Source organism: Dreissena polymorpha, chromosome 4, assembly GCF_020536995.1.
Source record: "Dreissena polymorpha isolate Duluth1 chromosome 4, UMN_Dpol_1.0, whole genome shotgun sequence".
NCBI lineage: Eukaryota > Metazoa > Mollusca > Bivalvia > Myida > Dreissenidae > Dreissena > Dreissena polymorpha.
In genome coordinates, this window is record NC_068358.1 from 115,983,377 (window position 1) to 116,009,121 (window position 25,745).

The 25,745-nt window shown below is 34.6% G+C and overlaps 2 long non-coding RNA genes across 3 annotated transcripts; one reads left to right on the plus strand and one right to left on the minus strand.

Annotated features, from left to right (window-relative positions):
• Positions 1 to 13,878: 13,878 nt before the first annotated feature.
• On the plus strand, positions 13,879 to 20,517 carry LOC127878912 (uncharacterized). Of its 2 annotated transcripts, none has more exons than XR_008048843.1 (7): positions 13,879 to 14,068; positions 15,001 to 15,087; positions 15,584 to 15,687; positions 16,062 to 16,130; positions 16,548 to 16,643; positions 17,370 to 17,570; positions 18,305 to 20,517. It is a non-coding gene; the product is annotated as an uncharacterized LOC127878912 (long non-coding RNA). The 2 variants fall into 2 exon arrangements; XR_008048844.1 differs by having other exon boundaries at positions 16,548 to 16,587.
• A 487-nt stretch (positions 20,518 to 21,004) lies between these two features.
• Positions 21,005 to 25,472, minus strand: LOC127878911 (uncharacterized). The gene is made up of 4 exons (XR_008048842.1): positions 25,254 to 25,472; positions 24,971 to 25,044; positions 24,194 to 24,289; positions 21,005 to 22,545 (listed from the first exon to the last, which is right to left on the minus strand). It is a non-coding gene; the product is annotated as an uncharacterized LOC127878911 (long non-coding RNA).
• Between the last annotated feature and the right edge of the window lie 273 nt (positions 25,473 to 25,745).

Here is a 25,745-nt window from a genome sequence, read left to right on the forward strand (position 1 = left end):
CCGTTCTCTACCGTTAACAGTTTATTCATAGTACATTCATGCATTATAAACCCCATAATAACGCATACTGTTATTAATGTTTAACAGTGATGCCTAAATACGAAAAATATAAGAAAATAGCTGTGTAGAAATGAAATCCCAACCATAGCAAGTACTTAATATGTTAGTTCGGAGTGTAGTCTATTTAATCTGTGATCATTTGCAAATTGTAAAATTGCTTTTAAAAAGCAAAATGAGACAACATCAAATGCAGCAAAGTCGACTGGTGATATATTCATCAAAAGCATAATGCTGTAAAGTAAACTCATTTAAAGCTTTGCGATACTTTTTCTATCATGTATCTTCAATATAAGCTATTATTCCACAATACATAATAGTATATCATATACCGTATTTTATTGAGGATTTATTGAATGACTACAAAATATATGCATCGTAGTCAGCGTTTGTTTCCTTTATGGCCCGTCTCGTAAAATTTGACACAGAAAAACATGAGTCTCGCTGACTTGGTTTCGGTAGTCCCTGCCCATGTGCAAGTGCAGGTCACCAAAAAAGAAAGCATCACCGAGTCCAACAAGTTGAGTCGGCACATTTGTTTGTTGCGTGTTCTATTCATATGATTGTAACCAGAATTTCTCGTCCGACGATAGCTTTAGGGTTTCAATATTACAATAGTGTCGGTTTTTAATATTGTTCCTTCGTGGGACTGGTCGACTTTAATAGGAGCAAATTTTTCAGTTATATATGGAAACGCATATTCGGATACGGTTCGCTTTAGTATTGAGTGTTGAAAGCTGCAAAGACACAATAAAACAAAACAATACAGCATGACGAGTCTTGACCTCATTGTACATTTATAACCCTAAAAGTTATTGATGAAAACATATTTTGTTTTGTCATGTTGACAAGGACCCGGTTAGCGCATATAATATGTATGAGTTTGTTCAGACACAACGTACACCGACTTGTTAATTCACACGTCTGATCATTATGGTAAAAAGTATGCGCTAGAGCGATTATCATTCTGATCTCAGATGATTATTTATTAAAGTGAAATTACTTTAATAGTTTGCTGTTCTCATTGGCTGTCTCGCCTATTTTAACACAATAATATTCATACAATTACATTATTTTTTAATATTTTTTTTGCAAAAACGTGCATTTGAAAGAAATATTTAGTAGACTTTTTCTCAATTTATACAATCTTGCATGTTTTAGTCTACAAAGGCTGAACAAATGGCAATCACAGTTAACCAATGATAAGTCAAGCACAATTGCATTTCAAACTTACACAGTATTAAATTTGACCGATCATACTTAAATTGTATGTGCACAAATACGTAAGTTAATGAAGAAAACCGACATATCGAATTTTGTTCTGAGCGTTGTCCTGGCACAGTTGCAATATGAGCTATGTTGTCAGGCAAAGTGGAGTTTATGGGTCCCATATGGTTGGATATTTATGGTTATGGACAATAATTCAGTAAAATATGATTTTATTGAATAATCATCAATCCATTTTATGTTTAAATATGTTTTAGGAAAACATTAAAGCTTAATACCGTTTGTTATTTCTTTTCTTAATGTTTTAATTTGATTTTTTTGTTAGAAAAAGCTTAATAAAAGCCCAAAGTCAGTAAGAAAATAAAATATCTACTAAATAATAATCTATAAATCCAGCTAAAAAGAAAAAGGGACACGAACACTATTAGCGTTCATTTTACCTGTTTTTATGTATGTTTAATATGGAGTATTTGTGTTGAAATTTTATCAAACTGCATTTTCGTTAGAAACGAAATTGTACAACGCGTATGAATGAATCAACAATATTTTTTAGAAATTCAAATAAGCCATGAGGTTCATTGTATGCCTTATATATTTTTGCTTACATTTTTACATTATATTTGTCATGATAAGATAAAAGCATATTCATTTATATAATTATCAATAATAAATTAACATTTATAGATAAAATGTTATATGTGTCTACATTTTAGTTAATTCTTTAAAACGTAGCGATGAAAACAGCGACGACTGCAGAAATTATTTTAACTTTACATCCTATACGCGGCAATGCAATGAGCAAAATACGATCGTTATAACCTACAGAATAGTCAACAAGCTGTCATTCTAGAAAGCGATGTATCGCTTATATATCGGTCATTTCATCGTCACTCACGACATGTACTTAATAATTAATTTTTGGTACCAATCATGCCGAAATGTTGGAAGTTTATTTCAATTGTGAATACCCTACCGTGCAATATTGTTCCTGATATGGGAGTAAATAATGTGATTGTTCCTTACATAATCATATTACATTCCCATTCCCGAGATAGCATTGAGACTAATGTTTTAACCTAGCTTTTGGACGCACGCGACCCAAATTCCAGGTTAGCACAGATATTGTCAAGATAAACGTTCTGACCAAGATTCATCAATATTGAGTTATTGATGAGTCTCGTATAGTGATTACTATTTTAATCTGAGAGTTGACCTGCTGCCCTATATTCAAAAATATCCTAGATATCATAAAGTGAAAATTCTGATCAATGTTAATAAAGATTGGGTGACATGTGTTTCTTTCAGGGTGGTATTATGATTTTTCTCAGATTGTACCTGGTAACTAGTCCGTGGATGCACGAGACCGATATTCAATATTGTCCTAGTTGGTGTCAATGTAACCATACTGACAATGTTTCAACAGAATTGAGTCAAACATGTTTCTCCTAGATTAGTAATATTTGTTTTTTCTAAGATGTTACCTGGTAACATAGTCTTTTGATGCATGTGATCTAGATTGGCCCATATGTTTCATCAAGTTTATCATAAAATCTGACTTCTATGGCGGAAGCAATTTGTTTTAAAGATTTGAAAGGAAGCCTTGTTTTTGTGCCTAAAGTCTCGAGCGTGGGCTAGATATTGTCTATATAACCACTCTGACAATATTTCATTAAGATTTAATCATACATTTGGCGTTTAGATTTGAAACAATGTTTTGCTTAGAATTGAAATGGTTACGCAAGCGACCTAGATTTAAAAGTTACCCATATGTTGTCAATATTAATATTCTGACCAGGTAGCATCCATAATGAGTCTAAATGTAGCCTGAAGAGTTGTAAAAAGATTATTTTAAGACCTAGTGACCTAGTTTACGGACGCACGTATTCCAAATTCTAATTCAACCTAGATATTTTCGAGATTTACATCATCAAGACTGAGACTAAATGTGCCTAAGTTGATGACACGTTTTTTTGTAAGATTTATTTTATATTTTAAACACCTAGAGTTTTTGAACACACGCGACACTGATTTGAACAAGGTCTAGATATAATCAAAATCAACATTTCACGGGGATTGGATAATAAATGTTGCCAGTATAGAAGTGGCAAAACATTACACTGCATGACACACGACACACAACAGATGACGACGGATGACGTACATCGACTGACAACAATAGTTCAACATGAGCACTTCGTGAGCTAAAAGGTTCTGACCATTTCCAATGACGATTGGGACATGTTCACTAACGTTCAATATAGCTAATGCTGGAAGTAAACAAAAACCATTAATGGGAAATTGAAAACCTGATGTTTTAGAACCATGGTTTGTAAATAAGATATTCGTTGTAGTGCTAAATGTAAATGCCATGCCAATGTCTGAGCTCATGTTAAGAGTAACACGCAATGTCTTAAACAACAAAAGTGCCTTCGCCATTAAGAAATTTAAATAATGATGGGACCAAACGTTTTTATGACGCTTTTAGTTGACAGTGATCAACGTATTAAAGATGAACATAAGATCACGGAGTGCTAAATCCCATTTTAATGTCGCAATGTTCTGAATAAATTATTGAGATGCATACCACGGAGACGTATAGCCAAACAATTTGGCAAGCAATGTGTTCCCCTATACATGGTAATGTGCCATATACAAATTCCCTTCACTGTACTGCGCATGCTAATTTGGGATAACAATTTACACACATGCATAGAGCCCAGTTCTCCCCGAACGAGGCTCCTTGGAGTTATTGAGAGATTTTAGCTGTGCAAAACGTCTTTTTACAATCTCTCCGTCACAAATATTACAAGCAATGTGTTTACAAACACATTTTTATATCGTAAGTTCATAGCAAGTACTGAATATATAGTTGAATTAAGTTTTGTTCGTTCTTGTCCCACTACCATTGCGTAAAAGAAGACCCAGCGAACGCTTTGTGAAATGTGGAAAGTGATAATTTCATAGAGTACCGACTTTTTATTCACATTTTACTGTTTTCGCATGGGATTGTTTTAATGCATTATGAGACCTTTTTCCAGGCATGTATGTCAAGGGTCATAGTTAATTACATAGTTAAGTGACACTGACACCAGATTGCTCATTTCTCCAGAGAAAAGTTAATGTTACCATTAACAACTGAGAATAAAAACTAACAAACGCACACGTACTCATTTGATAAAAATGTTGTCCGATAAAAAGTGGTTACACTAGGCCATAAATATGTTGTTCCATTATTGTTAGTATCTTTCCCGCAGAAATGGATGAGATATGTACATAATTTAGCCGCGTTCTTGGAAACAGTGCATAATGCATGTGCGTAAATTGTTCTGTCAGATTAGCCTGTACGTAATGCAAATCAGGGAGGAAACTTTCCGCCTACAATTGATATTTGTTTAGAAGAGAATTTCTTTAAACGAAAATTCTTACCAGAGCCGAAATTGTCGTCAATGATTGGCGGATTGCACATGCTAATCTGGGTATATTCTTTACATCAATTGCATCAATATAAATCAATTGCAAAACGTTTGAAGAGTACTGTTATCTCGATCTTCTGACATTGAATAAGACGTGACAAGCTTTATATTATTTTAGTTTTTGGAGTGAAAACCTAAAGGAAGTTTGCCTCGCTTTATTGTCTCATAACGGGCGGCAAGTCTCATTTGCGCGAACCCCGGTTGTACCATTACAATACATGATTATCGATAAAGAAGCAAGCCGAATTCCAGTGAACGTCTGTTCTGGCGATGTAACGTGTATCTCTTCAGAAAAAAAATCACTATGGCGGTATTCACAACTGGCAAGGGAACAATCATGCAAAGCTGATAAGACTGTGTGAAATATCAGATCATAATTCAGTTGGACATCTGTTAATCACACGCATACTGAGGAAAACGAAATAAAGTTGCTTCTGCACTCGTACAATACATGCTGCTGCATGTTCTTTAATGTAGACAGACAGACGAACAAAAATAAACGGCCAAACAGATAGATAGCTACACACACACACACAGATGGAGAAAGACAAACAGTCCCGAAACAGACACATATATGATATTAAAATGTGCCACACCTTCACTATTCGTACAAGAAATAATATCCACATTTTTATGGTTCGGTTAAAGGTCTATTTAAGTGGTAAACTAAAGTTTGTTTGTAATAACGCATTTTCTGTCGTATATAATGGCTATTACGTATTCATACTCATATAAAGGTTCAGTCAAACGCTTTTATAGGTAATTCGATATGTTTACAAGCGGTTGCTTATGTCACATATTGTTAGTCAAACAATGTGTATGGGTCACTTCTGTATGCTTTGTTCGATGTATGAGTAAAGTTTATGTGAGTCTTTGTGATGCAAGCGAGTTCATGTTTTTCTCCTAGACATTAAACTGGATTTTTCCTTTAAAAAAAACTTTTAAATAAAAGTGTATTAATCTTAAGAATAAACGATACACTACACATAATGAGTATTTGAATATTAGGTTACGCCAATAACATTTTTGAAGTTTTGACTTCCGGATTTATTATAAACAATTCAACCTAGTAAGGTGTTATCAGATACATTCAAAACTAATGATTAAACAAGTTTTATCAAGGCGGTATTTAAAAAGTCCAAGACAAAAGTCATAGTTACTTAAAAAAAAGACTTCCTTTGTTCTAGCCGCGAACCGTTAACCCCAATTGACGAGGACGCACGCCCTCTTGCCGCATCCGTCGTCGCAACACCTCTCAGTGCAACCGCAATTCGCGTTTGTCCGGCACGGGCTTATGACGGACATACAACGAATTAGGCCCATCCTAACCACCATCATCGTCATCATCATCATCATTACAACATCATCACGTCATCATCACATCATCATCATCATCATCTTCTTCTTCTTCTTCTTCTTCATTATCATCATCATTATAATCATCATCAACAACAACAGCATCATCAATCTCGTCTTCATATCATTATTTTTACCAACAATCATGAGGAGCAGCAGAGATAGTAAGAAAAGAAGCAACATCAATGTAACAATGTAATCAATTTAAATGTCCTTTTGATGCGTAAAGTTTACAATTTGTTCTATTTTTCCATTGGATAAGTGACATAATACGATATATGACATGCATAACAAGAAATAACGTCGAAAATAGCTCAGAATTTTATTAAAACCTGATGCGAATATGAAGGTTATATTTGTGCAGGTAGCTTAAACCGTATACCGATCGATGTGGAAAATAAATGCTACGGTAAGTAAGAAATCATGTCTTACGTCCCAGACAACAGCGGCGGCCCCGGCATAAATTTCCGTACGCGCATTGAGCGTCCGTCAAGCAAAAGCCTCGGCATGCGCTTACTTGTTATAAAAAATATTATTATTATTATTATAATTTGTTGGTGTTGTTTTTGTTGTAGTTGTTTTTATTATATAAAATTGTTCAACTATTGTATTTTGTATACAATAGTATCCAATCATCGGATTTGGAAATGTTACTATTTTTTAACCAATGCGTTGTTTTTGACAGATTAACAACAATCAATAGAACAACGATTTCATTAAAACCTAGGCCATAATTATGCTTATACCTATAATAACTTTATAACTAAATTATTAAAATGAATTTTAAAATCAAAATTTTAATACGAAATGATATTTTGTTATTTTATATTTATTATATTACATCGACAATACAAGTCAAACTAACCAGCAACGCACATCAACGTTAAATAACCTGCCCAAACGAAGTTCATCTTGTTGTTGGTGAATTGAAACATATGTAAGATTCACAGGGTGTGTTCAAATTTTATACAAACTGATACTAGGATGCCTTTTGATCAATCATTATGAACTTATTTTTAAAAAGGTCATCAAGCTGAACAAGTAAGAGCCGGGCTAATATGTAATGTTATTGTGTGTGATATTTCATTAATGTCTCGTCAAATGAAGAAAACAAACATTTTGCAAAACAATATTTTGTAATTTGCGTAACTACTTGATTAATCAGTCAAAATGACAAGATATAAGGTGATTGATCTTTTAACAGTTTCGTTAATATGTTAAACGATAAATTATATACATATATTAATAAGCAATAATAGGAAATCGGTCTCTTGTCTGACCAGTGGATGTAAACAAGACTTTGTCTATTGGTATTTTTGCTTGAGTTTCTTTTCAAACACAATAGCAGTTGTCTCTGACTGTCATGAAACTCGCCAAATGGTCTGTTTATGTGTATGCTATAACCTAAAACATATAATTATGACAATATAAAAATATATTTCAAAGCTAAGGCCACACTAACATGTATCCATGTTTAGCGTACTTATGCGAGTAGGTTTTCGGATGTCTATACCGCAAATCTGTTTGACGATGCGGACAAAAGAAATAGAAAGTGCATACCATACATACAGCAACCAATACGCCCACTGCCACACAATGCCCACACGAACAAGTGTGTTTTATAAACTTCGCATAAACAAGGCTGTATTATATCAACGCTTTAATCAAATAGTCCACTTGTTAGAGTTAGAAAAAAACTCGACATTGTTTTACTGATTTTATAATATTTGTAAGAGAGTTAGAAAAAACGCGACACTGTCTGATTGATTTTATTATATTTGTAAAAGAGCTAGAAAAAAAAACTCGACATTGTTTGACTGCTTTTATAATATTTGTAATAGAATTAATAAAAAAGCGACACTGTATGCCTTTTATACTGATTTTATTATATTCGTACTTGCTACTTTTTTATGTAAACTTAAACGATTTTTTAAGTGCAAGATGTTGATTTATTTCTAGAAATGTATCACTAAACTAATATTATGAAACCCGTCCCGATTGTCTGAAAAATATGTTTACAATGTGTGCTTAAGTCACTGCAATCAACGTCGTACAAATTGACATTAGTTAATTGTGGTGATTGTGTCTTTAATATTAATATAGTTGCATTATCCTTTAACTATGCCTTTACAAAATGTGTATTAAGCCAAGTACAATATTATATATTATGTGAAATGTATTGTTTGTTAAAAAGATATGAATACAAAAAATAATTATATACACACCAATTGACTAACTCTGTGTGTATTTATGCTGTGTGTGATAATAATACAATTACTTTGCAGCTATTCTTTTTCTTCTTAAAATGCATAATTAAAACACCAATCCTATTTGGATATAAGAAATTATCATTGGTTAACATCTACACATGTGTACCATTTGAAAGTAGAATAAAAAAAAATGTGTAAATCTTTTTTTTCCTTTCTGGTTTGATGGTTTCGAAATATCCATTGTGTGCTTAACTTATAATAAAAGTGTATGGTCTTATTTTCACATGCAAATGTACACATGTCAACAATCTTTAATACGCATTTCTTGTCGTTAAATATAAATGAATATTCATTAAAGGGGCCTTTTCAAAGATTTTGGCATGTTTTGAAGTTTGTCATTAAATGCTTTATATCGATCAATGTAAACATTGGATCTAAAAAGCTCCAGTAAAAAATCAAGAATAAAATTTGAAAAAAGAAAAAATAGGTAACCCTCAGTAGGTAACCCTCAGTAGGACTCGAACCACTGACCCATGGAGTCCTGGAGTAAAAAGTATGCGCATTAGACCACTCGGCCATCCTTCCTTTCTCAACCACACACGTATTTTATACTACATATAAGCAATCCTCGTAGTTTCACAAAAAATAACGACAACAACAGAACTCTCCAAATTATTCAATCGTATCGCGTTGCAACGCTTCATAATTTTCAGGTTTTTAAATCGTCAAAAGATGCATATAAAGGCTATTTTTGAGCATGGTAAATGTTCAGTATTACGGTTTCCTCACAAATAGCATAACTAAAACGAAAATTTGCGAATATAACACAACTTTTTTCAATTTTGTCAATATACCAAACGTGAAAAGGCCCCTTTAATTCAAACACAAATTATGCCAAGTTTGACAAAGCAAATATCTACAATATTTTAATATATTGATTTTAACTAGATACTTATTGCCAGATGACTAAATACTGCAATACATTTATCAATATTTTTCATCGGTAACACATTTTATTACTCATGTTAAACGTTAAACAGAATGTAACATTTAACCAAGCTTAACGTGTGGTTTAACTTACAGTGTTTTTTTCACAAATCGGGGAATGGTGGCGGGGCCCGTCCAAAGGGGAAAAACACGTCGTTTTTAAGGAAAAGGGGAAAATTAAAATTCCACTCTTTTATATGTTATGATATTTATTATATGAATACACATGTATGTTTGAATACATGTATTAATGTAATATTCACAGCTGAATTTCTCTGTCCATTTTCTTAAATATATATCAATGATTTTTTCAACATTAGTTTCAGACTGTTCAGCCTTCATGCACAGTCTCAGTTTTCCTAGCCATTTTGAGTCTAATTGCGATTTTTTAATCGATAAAATGGCAAATATTAGCATTTTTTAGGGAAATGGGGCCGAATATCGGCCCCGAAATTGCAATAAAAAACACTGAACTTCATGAACAGTGTCTTTGTTAAAGGGGCCTTTTCACAGATTTTGGCATGTTTTGAAGTTTGTCATTTAATGCTTTTTATTGATAAATGTAAACGTGAAAATTTTAAAAGCTCCAGTAAAAAATAAAAAAAGGAAAAAAAAAAGTAGCCCGTAGCAATGCTCGAACCAGTGACCCCCAGAATCCTGAAGTAAAAACGCATAAGCCAACTGAGCTATCCTGCCAAGCTTACAACAAAAGCGTATTTTATACGATATATAAGCAATCTTCGTAGTTTCACACATTTAAACGACAACAACAGAACTCTCCAAATTATTCAATCGTTTCGCGTTGCAACGCTTTATAACTTTAGGTTTTTAAATCGTCAAAAGATGCATATAATGGCTATATTAGACCATGGCAAATGTTTAGTAATACTGTTTCCTCACAAATATCATTACTAAACCGAAAATTTGCGGATCTGAAACAACTTTTTTCAATTTTGTCAATTTACCAAACCGTGAAAAGATCCCTTTAATTGCGATTGGTAAAGGTCAAAAGAGTGATTGTCTTCAGCTTTAAAAATCGGTTTACGTAAACAAGACACTTAAACACGGATAAACCTTCATATAGACCAGTTGACGAGTGACGCCACGCGCACCTTAATAGTTTTGACTCCGCCCACTGGTTGGCCAAAAGTTGTGTATTCATATAAGCGTAAATAACAAAATAATAATCATAGTTTAAAATCATAATAATTCAATACATTTAATATTATTTTACACATTGATGTCTTCATAAAACATTAGTGTAAAAGAAAATGCACTTTTAAACGACTTTACTTGTTTTTGACTGTTTTTACTTAGAATTAAAAACGTACGTACTGAACACGCTGTTCGTTCAAAGTATTATGTAGTTATTGAAAAATCCACACATATTTTAGTGTATTGGTCACCTGTATATTTTTTTAAATATTTGTTGTATCTTAATTTTCGGACACGAAAAACTATGTTTAAGTGTCCAAAAACGTTATTACGGTAAGTGTGTAAGTCTTATCGACTTTGAATAGGTCTTATCAAAATCATTCAGTTGCTAATTGTTGCTATTCAAGTGACTAATGGCTGTGAGAATCATATTCTTGTTTTCCGGTCCCTGATGTCCATATTGTCCAAATCGCATTCGGTCAGCTCCCTAAACACTAGCAGGTTCACCCAACCATTGCCCTCTAGCATGCGCAGGTAGAATTCTAAATCCAGGGCGTCCAGCCACTCGCCCAATTTCTTCTTCTCGCACGATTGCACAATAGAATCGCTCAAGTCGTCTGTGTGTATACGCCTCGTCGAAGCGCTTGTCCTCCAAACAGCTTAAAACGCGTTTTGGCGCGAAACTGTCGTTTATTTCGTGACTTATCAGCTCTTTCTTGAGGTCTTGGTCACAGAGACCGTTGTACATATCTTTAGTTTCAGGACTCAGAGTACCTAATTGGGAGTTGTGAAAAAAAAACAACATTTCAACGATGTTCATTCATGTATTGTTGTGCGACACAATTGCATACCTGTATGTCTTTGTTTTTACTCATTGTTTTAATAGAAAAGTGTTCATAATCTTTTAAATGTAAGAATAGAACAGATAACATTGTTATATTGTTCATTATCTGTTCCATGTTTTTTCTTGAGCTCTTCTAAGGAAGAACACTGTTCAACTCTTGTTTATTATGAGACCATGAAAACATGTTTTACTGTTTATTAAATAACCTTTTAAAAAAAACAAATGGGCATATAACGTATGTTATTGCGGGTTCATTTGGGATTCCTGTAAACGAGAATACTGTTTGTATGACTACTTTCATGTTTAATTTGGGAATCCTGTAAAACAAAGTTCTGGGAGCGTAATTTGTTGAAACAATTATAGACCCTGATAAAGACTTCCTCTCCTGACTTTCCAGTATCAGAGCATGTCTATCTGATGTAATCACTACACCACGCAAAACAGTCAAAGGCGAAACAAGATGCGGCGATAAGACCTTTTAATGTACAAAATGAATTAATCGCTCTATGTTTGCATGTATGTTTGAATTTGCTGTGCTATAAACGGAATTATCTATTCGTCGTTAACTCAATATTCTTTAAGAAGAGTATGCACCATCGGTGTCCATGTCTTATATCAATTCTCGTGAAGGTCTAAGCATGTGTAACACGATGTTTAAATTATAGTCTTTGCTGAATATTAGAGAAAAAACTAGTCTAAAGTTCTTTGAGCATAGAGTTTAACTTAAATAGAATGAAGTCGAAATTCTGAATAACTGTAGAACCGACGAAAATATATGTTCATGATTTCATATACATATTGACAGTACCTGACGAAATGACAGAAATCCAGAAAACAATGACATAAAAAAGGCTACGACAGTATACACGCAACACAGGCGTCCCCTAAAGCCTTAGTTCCGTATAGATGCCCAATCAACACGGATCATTTCCGGCACAATCCGGCATGTGAATCATGTAGCCGCCGTGTAGCTTCGTGTCGATCCATGTAGCTCATAGAACGTCCGGAAATTCTTAAGGGCTTCGAGAGGCCAATACAGCAATTTTGGGAAGTTCAAAACTTCCGTGTTGATGGCGAATGTCCATATAATACGGACAATTGAATGACGACAGAGGACAAGCTTATTCCGAGAGAGCCGTTACTGTTCCGGTGGCGACGGATTGTCGAAACGCGATTTTTGCTTGATGTCTATACAATACAATGGTACAGCCTCCAGAGACGGTGTGTTGTCTTGCATCAGTTTACACAATCTTCTGAGTCTGTGAAATAGAAATGAGAATGTGAGAGTAGCTGACCAGGAATACAACAAACACATCATCATACCATAACAATATCGGAATGACACCCGCTCATTGATGTGGCGTCGGTACTGTCTTCCAACTCAACCACAAAGGCGGCAATTAACCAACGTTGAATATCTTTGTCTTGTTTTGTATAACTTCATGCTCTTTGTGTACAACATAGGGTTCTCTTTGAGCTAATCGGCCCTGTCGAACTCATGTTTATCTGAAAGTACGATGTACGTATTCTTTTTCTCTTTAGCGCAAGTTTTTGTGGGTGATGCTGATGCTTGTAGATCTACGTGTGAACGGGATGGCGATCTTGATCTTCACCTCGAGCTTTTTTCATTGGGTTGCTGGTGTTTTTCATCAGACGCGGATGCTTTTGAGACCTGGAAGGCCCATGTTTACAATACTTTTTGTTTGGGTTGGCATTTTGACGTTGATGGTACACAAGATTACACCTTCGAGATCTGCTTGCTGAAGAATGGAATCATCGAAGATTAAACTACTTTTAAACAAGTCTCTGCGGTCCGGGTCAGATCGTTCGTATCTCTGACGGTTTTGCAAGTGTCGTTGTTGTGTATGTCCGCGTTTGTCTGTGGCTATCAGTGTATCTTCTGTGTTTGTCCGTACTCGTTCGTAGCTCTGCCGGGACTGACCGGGACAGTCAGTGTGGATGGCGTTTAGATATCGTGTTAATGCCGGGGTAATGGTTTTCAAAAGGCCGTCGACGCTCAAAAATCTTTAAAGTCCACGGATCGTCCCGGATCTTCATGCGAGGGTAAGGGTTATTATATTTATTTACTATAAAAAAGGTATTGCTAGCATACTGGCTATGGTGTACATCTACCTAAAAAGGTCCCTGTACGATACCCACTCGCAATGATTGAGAGTTCTAAAAACATCTTTAAAGAAAATTTATAAGTAAAGATAGGGCCAAGTAAGCCTTGTTGATTTGGATGCTCATTAGCCTGGAGCCGAATCGACCCAGGTTTAAGGCCGATGCAAAATAATCCCGAGGCATTTTTAGTGCTATACTCTTAGCAAGTATTGGTTCTACCCAGCAAACAGGCTTGAGTATTCAAGTAAACATTAGACTTCCGTGCAATCTATCTGAAATAAATTAGTTAAAATTAATTAACTATTTGTTAAACGAAAACAATCTGCACAAATTATTTGTTTTACGTGTAGACAAGACTCATTCCAATCTTAAAGGGACTGTCCAATGGATTAGTTCACTGAATTAAGAAGGCTGTTATTTTGAGATTAATTAATAACATTCGTTAATTTGAACCATATGCAACTCAACCTTTTGCTAAAAACTACAAAACTAAAGAGCAACAGCCAAATTGTATTACGACGTTTGCGTCTACCTTAGGAAATCCCTTTCTATTTGTATTTCGCGCTTCGTGTCACGTGATTCAGACACAAACAAACAAAATGGCGGAGGCTTCAAAATCTACAATGAGCGAACCAGTAAGAAAATATTGTTTTATTGATTTCATAAAATATAATTTATTAAGATTCCGATCTGATTTTATTTAATTCAACAAGATGAGTTTATCTGCCGTCGAATGGTAGCGAATTGTTGGTCTTTACCTTGCAATTCGATGCTAAATCTAGTAAATGTCGCTGGTTTCCAAATTAGACGATAGTACTTAGTAGACGACTCGAATGCATGAACATGAGAATCAATTTAACGTATTTTGATTTTATGAATTTGTCGTTTTGACTTTTGAATTGTGTGTAGTTTATTTTGCAATGTACGTTTTTCATTAACTTTTAAAGGGATCTTTTCACGCTTTGGTAAATTGACAAAATTGAAAAAAGTTGTTTCAGATTCTTAAGTTTTCGTTTTAGTTATGATATTTGTGAGGAAACAGTAATACTGAACATTAACCATGCTCTAATATAGCCATTATATGCATCTTTTGACGATTTTAAAACCTAAAAATTATAAAGCGTTGCAACGCGAAACGATTGAATAATTTGGAGAGTTCTGTTTTTGTCGTGAAATTTTGTGAAACTACGAAGATTGCTTATATAAGGTATAAAATACGTCATGAATGTGTACTCGGCGGAATAGCTCAGTAGGCTCAAGCGTTTTTACTTCAGGACTCTGGCAGGACTCCAGTGGTCACTGGTTCGCAACCTGCTCCGGGCAATGTTCTTTTCCTTTTTTTAATTTTTTTCTTGATTTTTTTACTGGAGCTTTTACGATCCAATGTTTACATTTATCAATATAAAGCATTTAATGAATAAGTTAAACAAATGCCAAAATCTGTGAAAAGGCCCCTTTAAATTTTGCTAATAGAAGCCAGTGGATTCTTCCACAGTAAATTCGTACCCAGATCCTAAACTAAAGCACAAATAAGTCAGTGTATTTGTGTTTATGTTTTTTTATTTAGGCAAAAACAGAGGGAGAGATGAGAAGAAGTAAACGCGTGAGACAGCCATCTAAGAGAATGTTGTTGTATTTTCAGGACACAGATTCAGTAAGTTAATTTTAATGCTGTTGTGTGTACACATTTTAATTATATGCCAGTTATTTGATAAAATCTCCCACCTGGTCAACCGGAGGGGTATAGTAAGTTATGTATATCTATTTGTGACCAGCCAAACTAAGAAGAAATAATAATATCACCCTTGTCCGCTCTGTGTTTATAAATGCAGGTTTGACTATAACCCATTATGATTTACAAGTTAGAACTATTATTGTAAAGGCCTGAGAGTTGAACAGCAACCTTGGCTTAGTAATGTAGGACTTTTTGCTTTTCTTCACAATATTTAGGTCTGAAATCTGTGGATGTAGGCTGTGGTTGCAAATAACATGTAGTAAATCAAGAAATGCACTATAACTCATGTGATTAGGTCATGACATTGACATCATGTTTTTGTCATTTTAGGGTTACTCTTTTTGCTCTTATTTATTAGATTTTCTGCATTACTTGGTTTTTATCAAATGCATGATGTTTTATTTGTTACACTCAGGATTCAAGTCTACAGAAGGGTAAAGGAAAACATCCTGCCAGAAAGTTGATACATTAGCAACAACAACTAAGGGGACACTGGAAAACAATAGCACGTCTGTCAATGTAAGATTGCTTTTATTTGATGATTAAGTGCAGGTAGTGAGTTATATTTTATACTTCCCATTCTAACATTTAACCTCATCTTTTAAGTGATTCACCCGGAACTAAGTGGGTGCTTAGATTAAATTTTTGTTTATTTCAACATAACACTTTTATAAATGATCACAGCAGAATATTTGCACTAATTATACACCATATCTTTATAAGGTTTTCTTGGAAATACAAACTTGTAACAAACTTTCACTACCTGATAAAGTTGGAAGTCCAAACTTCTACATCTTTTTCTGATGAGGTGTTATTTATTTCTATCTTATTACTTGGCTATTTATATTTGTTGCATTGCAATATGTAACTCCTGGATGTTTATTTATATTTAGGAACCTGTACTGGCTTTTGTTCCTTCAAGTTCTGATGAGTCTGAAGGAGAACCACTCAGTGAGAGAGAGGTAACTTAAATAATTTGAATTACAATTATTTATAAAATCATAATTTTACTGTTTCCTCTCTGTGTTTTAGAGAAACATATATACATAGTACTGAAAATGTTTCTTGTCGAATAATCAATAGAGTGGTATTGCTGTTTTAAATCCTAAAAAGTCAGTTCATGCATAATCATAAGTGTCAGTGCTGTTTAAAATGCATCTTTCATTTTTTTCGCTCCTGCGTTTGTCCGTTCATTCATTTACAGTATTATATGAAAACACATTCTATGCAGTCCATATGATATGAAGTTACTCGTAAGATAAACTTGAAACAACAACGTACCTGAAATGCATACCTTACAACTTTGTATATGTTTGGACATGCTAATTGAAATTTAATCATGTATTTTTTTCAAACATGTCATGTTAAATCTTTTTTAGGATAATTTAAGAACCAAATGAAAGGGAAGGAAAAGAGGAAGTAAGAAAGTGAAAGGGCGCTGTTATGTCCATGAAGAACAAGAAAAAAAATCTAAGGTTTGTTTTTTGTGTTTGTTGAAAATATAGACAGAAGAATTCTAGTTTAAAGCTTATATCAGATTAATAAGCATGCATGTAGATTGGAATAATAACAATACATAATTAAACAATCATTTGATCATTATGTCTCCCCATTCTTGCCCTCAAGTAAGGGCTACTTTGGAAAGGTAGCACTGTATTAAGTATAATTTCAGTATCACTGAAGTCATTTCCAATAATGTTATATGCCAAATAGTTATTTGTTCACCATAAATTCTGCTCCTTACACCTAGTTTGTTTGAGACTCTAATAGAAAACTGGCCATTTTGCTCATGAAGAACTTTGTGAGGGAGACTTATTTTTTCACAAAAAAACTGCAAGTTATTGTTGTGTTCACTTCCCTAAAATTTTCTGTGGCAATGTAGATTTTTATTTAAACATTGTCAAAAACAAAGCTTTTTTGCACCAACTCACTAGAATTTGCTTTAATATCATTTAGTGCTGTTTTTTTAATTTTGATATCAAGTCAATACTTAATTGAGGGTAAGTTCTGAAATAATCATAAGTTTATTTCATGTGGTCATATTTTTACCCTAAAGATTTTATAATTGAATTTCAGTGACAGTTATGCACTAGTTATTATTATCCAATCTCTCAAGATCAGTTAATGTTTATGGTTAATTGATTACTTTTGAGTTATACTGATTCTTGAATTTGGTACTGAGTTTAACTGTGTAATTTCAGGGAATAATTGAAAGTCTTACAGTCACCGAAAGGAAAGAATTTAGATATTGCTAGAATTTTATCAAAAAGGAAAGAGAAAAAGGAACAAGACCTGTGTCCAGTCCGGAGTGGTGCTCTTGTCACAGATGCCCACAATACGAGAGAGTGGAAGATCGAGTTTGCTGTGGGATGGTCCCAGAATTATGCTCAAGTCAAAGACCTGTGAGTAAGATTCATGTATTATGAGTTTCTGTAACTGAATATCTGAAGTTTTGCAGCGTCATATTGGTTTATAACAAGGACTAAGTAATGGGTCAATAATGTTCCACCATGCAAACCTATTAAATATCCCATCTTAAAAATTAATCCTGCTATAAAGGCAATTTTGTCATGTGGGAAAATCATTTACTGAATCATTATTGGCTTATTAAAATGAATTTCAGCTAATGCCAACAAAGATGCTAAGTTCTAAGACATTGTGTAGTTGTTTCTCATCTTGCTATTTTATTCAATACAATTTATGTTTTTACATGAGTAAAGGAAGGAACTCTCTTTTTTGCTTAAAAATTGTTAAGTTTGCATACCATTTCAATATTTTGTACTCCATTGATCCATTGCATTGCTACCATCAACACCTTTCCACCCCTTTATATGAGTCGCGTTCTTAGAAAACTGGGCATAATGCATGTGCGTAGTGTCGTGCAACTTAGCCTGTGCAGTCTGTACAGGCTAATCAGGGACGACACTTTCCGCCTAAATTGAATTTTTGCTAAGAAGAGACATTTTAACAAAAAATGTCATAAAAGCGGAAGGTGTTGCCCGTGATGAGCCTGTGTGGACTGCACAGGCTACTCTGGGATGACACTCATATAGTCTAGTGTGCTGTCTTACTGACTGCTGATTGGAGTTACATTTGCAAGAAATTTATAGTAAAATCTGCAATAATTTCTTTGTAGGAGATGACTCTATCGGTGCTGGATAGGATGACCCTCTACAGTCAGCAGCAGTATCGACAAGATGTGTTTTCCTTTTATGCAGAGACACTAGAAGATGTAAATAAATCGTTCAGACATGCTGCATACAGACAATTTACCATCTTAATGCATGGGAAACTGACTGCTGGAGACAGAAGAACTGTCCCAGCAAGTTGTGTTAAATTAATAAGGGAGAAGTTTCCTAGTCTTTCAGGCCAGTATACAGGCTTCATACCAGGTGAAGGCCCAGTGTTCTAACAATTTTGCATATTTATGCCCCCCTTCAAAGAAGAGGGGGTTTATTGTTTTGCACATGTCGGTCCGTCCACCAGATGGTTTCCAGATGATAACTTAGGAACGTTAAGGCCTAGGATCATGAAACTTCATAGGTACATTGATCATGACTGGTGATCATGACTGGCAAATGACCCCTATTGATTTTCAGGTCACTAGGTCAATGGTCAGTGACTAGAAACAGTAAAACGGTTTCCGGATGATAACTCAAGAATGCTAACGCCTATGATCTTTAAACTTCATAGGTAAATTGATCATAACTGGCAGATGACCTCTTTAGATTTTCAGGTCACTAGGTCAAGGTCACAATGACTCTAAACAATAAAATGGTTTCCGGATGATATCTCTAGAATGCTAACGCCTAGGATCATGCAACTTCATAGGTACATTGATAATGACTGGCAGATGACCCCTATTGATTTTCAGGTCACTAGGTCAAGCTCACAATGACTCGAAATAGTAAAATGGTTTCCTGATGATAACTCAAGAATTATTAGGCTTAGGATCATGAAACTTCATGGGTACATTGATCATGACTGACAGATGGCCCCTACTAATTTTCAGGTCACTATGTCAAAGGTCAAGGTCACAGTGACAAAAAACGTATTCACACAATGGCTGCAACTACAACTGACAGCCCATATGGGGGGGCTTGCATGTTTTACAAAAAGCCTAGTTGCTATTCTTTTTCATTTATCAGACATAGAACTTTCTTAGTTTTGAATATTTTTTGTTCTGGCTCCTTTTTTGAAACATTTATATTTATGCAAAGCATTTGAATTATGCTTAATCATTTGAATTTTTCAGTTCTATGCATTTTGTTTTGAAATACCAATTTGTGTGAAATGTGCTAGTTTATTATTAAAACTTGCACAGCAGTTTTTACATTTGTATGCTTACTTGCGTGTCATTTGGAATGAAATGCCATGAGTACTCTGGATTGTAAGATGAAAGAAATAAAAGAAGCAATGACATATTTCTTAAGAATACTATGTAAATAAACTAATTGAATATCAAAATTCATTTCTTGTATACTTATTTTATTTTCTTGTTTGAACTTAATAGTTTGATTTTTACACTTTTTAGCTCACCTGAGCACAATGTGCGCATGGTGAGCTTTTGTGATCGCCTTTTGTCTGTCGTGCAGCGTCTACATTTGCCTTGTTAAAACTCTACAGGCCACATTTATTGTCCAATCTTCATGATATTTGGTCAAAAGATTGGTCTCAATGATATTTTGGATGAGTTTGAAAATGGTAACGTTTGCTTGAAAAGACCGTTAAAAAAAAACAGTCAATAGTGTATTACCTGTTTGTATTCTGATTTTTTATATCTTTTGCTTGTATTCAATTTTAAGTTTGCATTTTGATTTTTTTATTATGCCCCCCTTCGAAGAAGAGGGGGTATGTTATTTTGCTCATGTCGGTCCATCCGTCCACTGAATGGTTTCCGGATGATAACTCAAGAACGCTTACGCCTAGGATCATGAAACTTCATAGGTACATTGATCATGACTCGCAGATGACCCCTATTGATTTTCAGGTCACTTGGTCAAAGGTCAAGGTGACTAAAACCAGTAAAATGGTTTCCGGATGATAGCTCAAGAGCTTACGCCTAGGATCATGAAACTTTATAGGTACATTGATAATGACTGGCAGATGACCCCTATTGATATTCAGGTAACTAGGTCAAGGTCAGTGACAAAAAACGTATTCACACAATGGCTGCCACTACAACTGACAGCCCATATGGGGGGCATGCAAGTTTTACAAACAGCCATTGTTTATTCTTATTTCCAGTCATTTTGTTTCACACTTGATATTTTGTTAGATTAGGTTTCTTAAATAACATTTCAAACTATGACATATGCTAATGCATGAATAAACATTTCGAAATCAATAAAAAAAAAACAAGTTGCTGTTGAAAATTTAAAAAATAGTATCTTATTATTGTTCAACCATGTTTTGTATCTTGTGTGCTTTCTTTATGTAGTAACCTGTGCAGACCGTCTACATTTTAGCTCAGCCGAGTATTTCATATCTTTTAAATTGATATACAATTGAGGTATTTTATTCAGTGTGATAAGAACTTGTTGGCCCATGCATGGAAGTTTGATTTTTTTTTTAATTTTGTATTATATTCATCTGAAAAATGGATCGAACTCAATACATGCACATAGAAATGTGACAGGAGTTGGTTCGAGTGTATGATGATGGCAATTAATTATTTAGGTGATTTGCATTTCAAATGAGTATGGCCATTAAAAAGTATTAAATGTTAATGTGTAAATAGAACACTGAGGCATATCTGGATACACTATCACATTCATAGTATCGATAATTAAAGAAGAAACTACTCTCAAGGTCAATTATAAGAGGCTTAGAGACATTGACTACAATGGTTTATTAAATACAGGCTATAAAGAAGACAATGAAAAACACGTATCGATAATCAAACAAAAAACGAAACTTTTTGTAAGAAAAATTGTGTTCTTTATATGTGTAAAAATGTATTGATAAAAATCGCACAAAATATATTAAAAATAAAACAAGATGTGTTTGAGAAACACAATGTCCCCGTATATGATGTTGACCTCGTAGGATGACCTTGACCTTGACCCTTCAACACTCAAAATGTGCAGCTCCTTGAGATACACATGCATTTCAAATAAAAAAATTGCTAGCTTCAATATTGCAGAAGAGACCTTACATGCGCAATTTTGACCCATATACTTGACCTTGAAGAATGACCTTGACCTTTCACCACTCAAAATGTGCAGCTCCATGAGATACACATGCATGCCAAATATCAAATTGCTATCTTCCATATTGCAAAAGTATTCATAAAATAACCGATTTGGGCCACATATATTTGACCTCTGACCTTGACCTTTCACCACTCAAAATGTGCAGCTCCATGAGATACACATGCATGCCAAATATCAAGTTGCTATCTTCAATATTGCAATAGTATTCATAAAATAAGCGATTTTGGCCACATATATTTGACCTCTGACCTTGAAGGATGACCTTGACCTTTCACCACTCAAAATGTGCAGCTCCATGAGATACACATGCATGCCAAATATCAAGTTGCTATCTTGAATATTGAAATACTGCAAAAGTGTACATTAAATTAGCGATTTTGACCCATATATCGCCCCATTGGTGCAAAAAGGTACCATGTGCCTTCTAATTTCAATTTCACTTGGTACCTTTTTGCACCAAGGGGGCGATATTTGACCTTTGGCCTTGAAGGATGACCTTGATCTTTCACCACTCAAAATGTGCAGCTCCATGAGATACATATGCATGCCAAATATCAAGTTGCTATCTTCAATATGGCAAAAGTTATTGCAAAATGTTAAAGTTGGCGCAAACAGACAGACAGACAGACCAACAGACAGGGCAAAAACAATATGTCCCCCTCTACTATAGTGGGGGACATAAAAATATATTCATGCTAAATTCAATATTAAAACTTCCTGAAAAATGTCATTGCATTGTACAACCAAGAGCATTCATTATTTATAACATTATGTAAGATTGTACATTTTCAAAACACTTCTAAAATTATATTAACACTAAAGATGTGTAACTTAATAGTTATCTAACAAAGATAACTTCTGCGTCAACTTCAAATGAACATCAAACACGTCTTGGGCAACAATTCTTTTTTTTCGCTTTTCTCAATCTAGAGACATGCTGATCACTAAGTATCGATGAAGGTGGAGGTGTGACAAGGACTATAGTTGACCTAATTCTTTTGGGGTCAAGAGAGCTGTTCACATTTGCCACTTATTCTTTTCTTGCCTATGGTGAATTCATTTGTAACTTCAGTGAACAAACCGGTTATGTATGTATACTCCTTGGGTTTTTTCATAGGTCTTGTGCTCCAATTACCAGCAGCTTTTGAGTGCACTCTTTCCCCTGAAAGATTGTTTTATAACTGACATGATGTTTGGAAAAATGAAATGACAATTGCTAAATCAAAGCCGAGAATTAAGATCTATAGACAATATATATGCCATAATATAAATTTACTGATTCAGTGCATACCATGCTACAGTAGTTATTTTATGCCAGGAGCATTGTTTGCAAAATGTATACTTATTATTCATATCACATGAATGTGTCAAATTTTAGCTTAAATACATCATGTTTGTAAATTCAGTTAAATTGTTAATAATAAAAACTTTCAATAAGTAAACATAAATCTGTAAATTAATCCTTACAATTCAAAATTTAATAAAAACAGGAAATGTGTTTCTGACAAACACTATCTCCCCTACTGCGCCACTTCGATTTTTTTTTTTATCATTTGACAGGTTCAGATGAACTCTTTAAAGCTTATTACTTCTCTTGAATTTGTTTTTTTTTACCTTTGACCTTGAAGGATGATCTTGACCTTGACCTTTCACCACTCAAAATGTGCAGCTCCATGAGATACACATGCATGCCAAATATGAAGTTACTATCTTCAATATTGCAAAAGTTATGGCAAAATGTTAAAGTTTGACGCAAACAAATAACTAGAAATGGCGCGGCAGAGGCCGACGCGTATCCCCACGCCGAATGTTTGACCTAGGTGTGCCCCAGGGTTGGTAATGGGGCCATGCATAGCTGAGAAGTTCATCATCAATTAGAAGTGAATTGGTGTAGAAATGAAGAAGTTATAGTAAAAGGCAATTTTGAATGGGTGTGACATATGTGGGCAGGGCGCCCCAGGGTTGGTAATTGTGCCATGCATAGTTGAGATTGACCGTATTGTCATAAGAGAAGTTCAGTATCAATTTGAAGTGAATCGGTGTAGAAATGAAGAAATTATAGTAAAAGGCAATTTTGGGTGGGTGTGGTCTATGTGGGCGGGGCCCCAGGGTTGGTTATGGGGCCATGCATAGTTGAGATTGACCCTAATGTCATAAGAGAAGTTCAGTATCAATTTGAAGTGAATCCGTGTAGAAATGAAAAAATTAAAGTAAATGGAATTTTTTGGTGGGTGTGGCCTATGTGGGCGGGCGCCCCAGGGTTGGGATTGGGGCCATGCATAGTTGAGATTGACCCTAATGTCATAACAAAAGTTCAGTATCAATTTGAAGTGAATCCGTGTAGAAATGAAAAAATTATAGTAAATGGAAATTTTTGGTGGGTGTGGCCTATGTGGGTGGGTGCCCCAGGGTTGGGAATGGGGCCATGCATGGTTGAGATTGACCGTATTGTCATAAGAGAGGTCCAGTATCAATTTGAAGTGAATCGGTGTAGAAATAAAGAAGTAAATGTAAAATAACCTAAAAAAATGAGTGATAATTTCTGACGCGGCCCCACCCCAACCGCTATAACTTTTGACCCAGGGGTCAGATCAAAATTCCAAATAGTGCAGGGTCGCACATATGCTCATAGCTACCATGTGTGTAAGTTTCAAGGTTCTAGTGCTTTTAGTGTAGGAGGAGAATGTGGCCAGGACGGACAGACAGACAGACAGACGGACGGCGGAGATAACCACAATATCCCCACCTTTTTTTCAAAAAGCGTGGGGATAACAAACAAACATACAGGGCAAAAACAATAATATAAATACCTCTAATTTCCTTCTTTGTCCAACAAAACAGGACGATTCAAGTGTTTTGAATAATCTATTGCTGCTAACTGACACCCGCATCTATAAACAGCATAGCTGAAAAAAATTGATTTTAGAAATGAAACTCAGAAAATATAACTCTGCCTTTAGGACTTTGATGATGTTACACTAGACATGAACTAATGCAACACCAATGACTTGACATATTCATAATCAGACTTCATTTCTTGATTTACTACTAGTTGTTTAAACATCCTGTGAACAAATACAAAAATCCTGTTCACAAATAATTTAACTATCACATGATGAAACAAGAGCACCGCATAATGGGTGCCATGCTCGGCTTCAAAAGCTTGTCAGATTTTTTTTTTTTTAAAGGCCACAGTGACATTGACCTAGTGACCCAAAAATGGGTGTGGCGTGTAGAACTCATCAAGGAGCATCTACATATGAAGTTTCAAAGTTGCAGGTGGAAGCACTTTGATTGTAGAGCAAAATGTCAAAGTTTTAGCTCGACGCAGGCAGACAACACGACAACAACGAGCTGGCTATGACAATACCTCAGGTTGTCTCCGAAAACAGCAGAGCTAAAAAATATTCATATTTGAGTCATTCAGGCAGTGTATTTGTATTACGAGACTTATCACAAAGGGTACATCATTTTTACATTATTAAAATGTAAATTCTCAAAAAGAAAGAGCATAAATTCCTTTGTTCAATGAGCATGTGTTCATGAAATAAAAAAGAAACACTTTACACATGGAACTTTTTATTTACCTGAAAGCATTTCGCTTTGGAGCATACATCAAAATATGAATGTTGAAGCTCTCTACTCTAGTTCAGAAGTAGTTCTGAAATTTAAAAGCATATTTCATTTCTAAAACAAATCTTTTATACTTAAAGGGTTTGTGTGTGTGTTTAAGTCAAATCGTGTTCATTATGTAGCAAAATAATAACGGGAATTTATAGAAAAGTTGCTTTGACACACAAACTGAAAATGTTAAAGCCAGAATTGGTTTCTTCGACGTACACATCCAGATCCAGAATGAAGAAGACTTACGCATCGATCAATATTTCCATCATTTTATCGTCCTTTTCAATCCCAGTAGTTTCTTTAACTCTTCTCCATCGTTCACAATGAATACCAATGTCTAGTATCCTTTCCCTTTTATTACACCTGTACCTTGCATCTCTTGTTTTTTTAGTCTTTTTTTAGCGCTAGCACTGGTTTTTTTAACTGAACCATCTTGAATTCTGAATCCGGGTCGTTTCGCCCTAAATCCCGTTCGCCCCCGAGTCGTTTCGCCCCCCGAGTCGTTTCGCCCTGGGTCATTTCGCCCTTATTCCTTGGTCGTTTCGCCCTTATTTTTATACGTATAGCGATATTAAAGGATTTATCTTAGGCTTGTCAGAAGCTGAATGGGATATTGTTTAATACAGTATTATATTATCTTAATTACTGTTTATTTTGTCTTTTGAAATAAAACAAAGTACAAAGTTATTTATATTGCATATATATTGATAGCTCTAATATGAATAATAAGAATACACA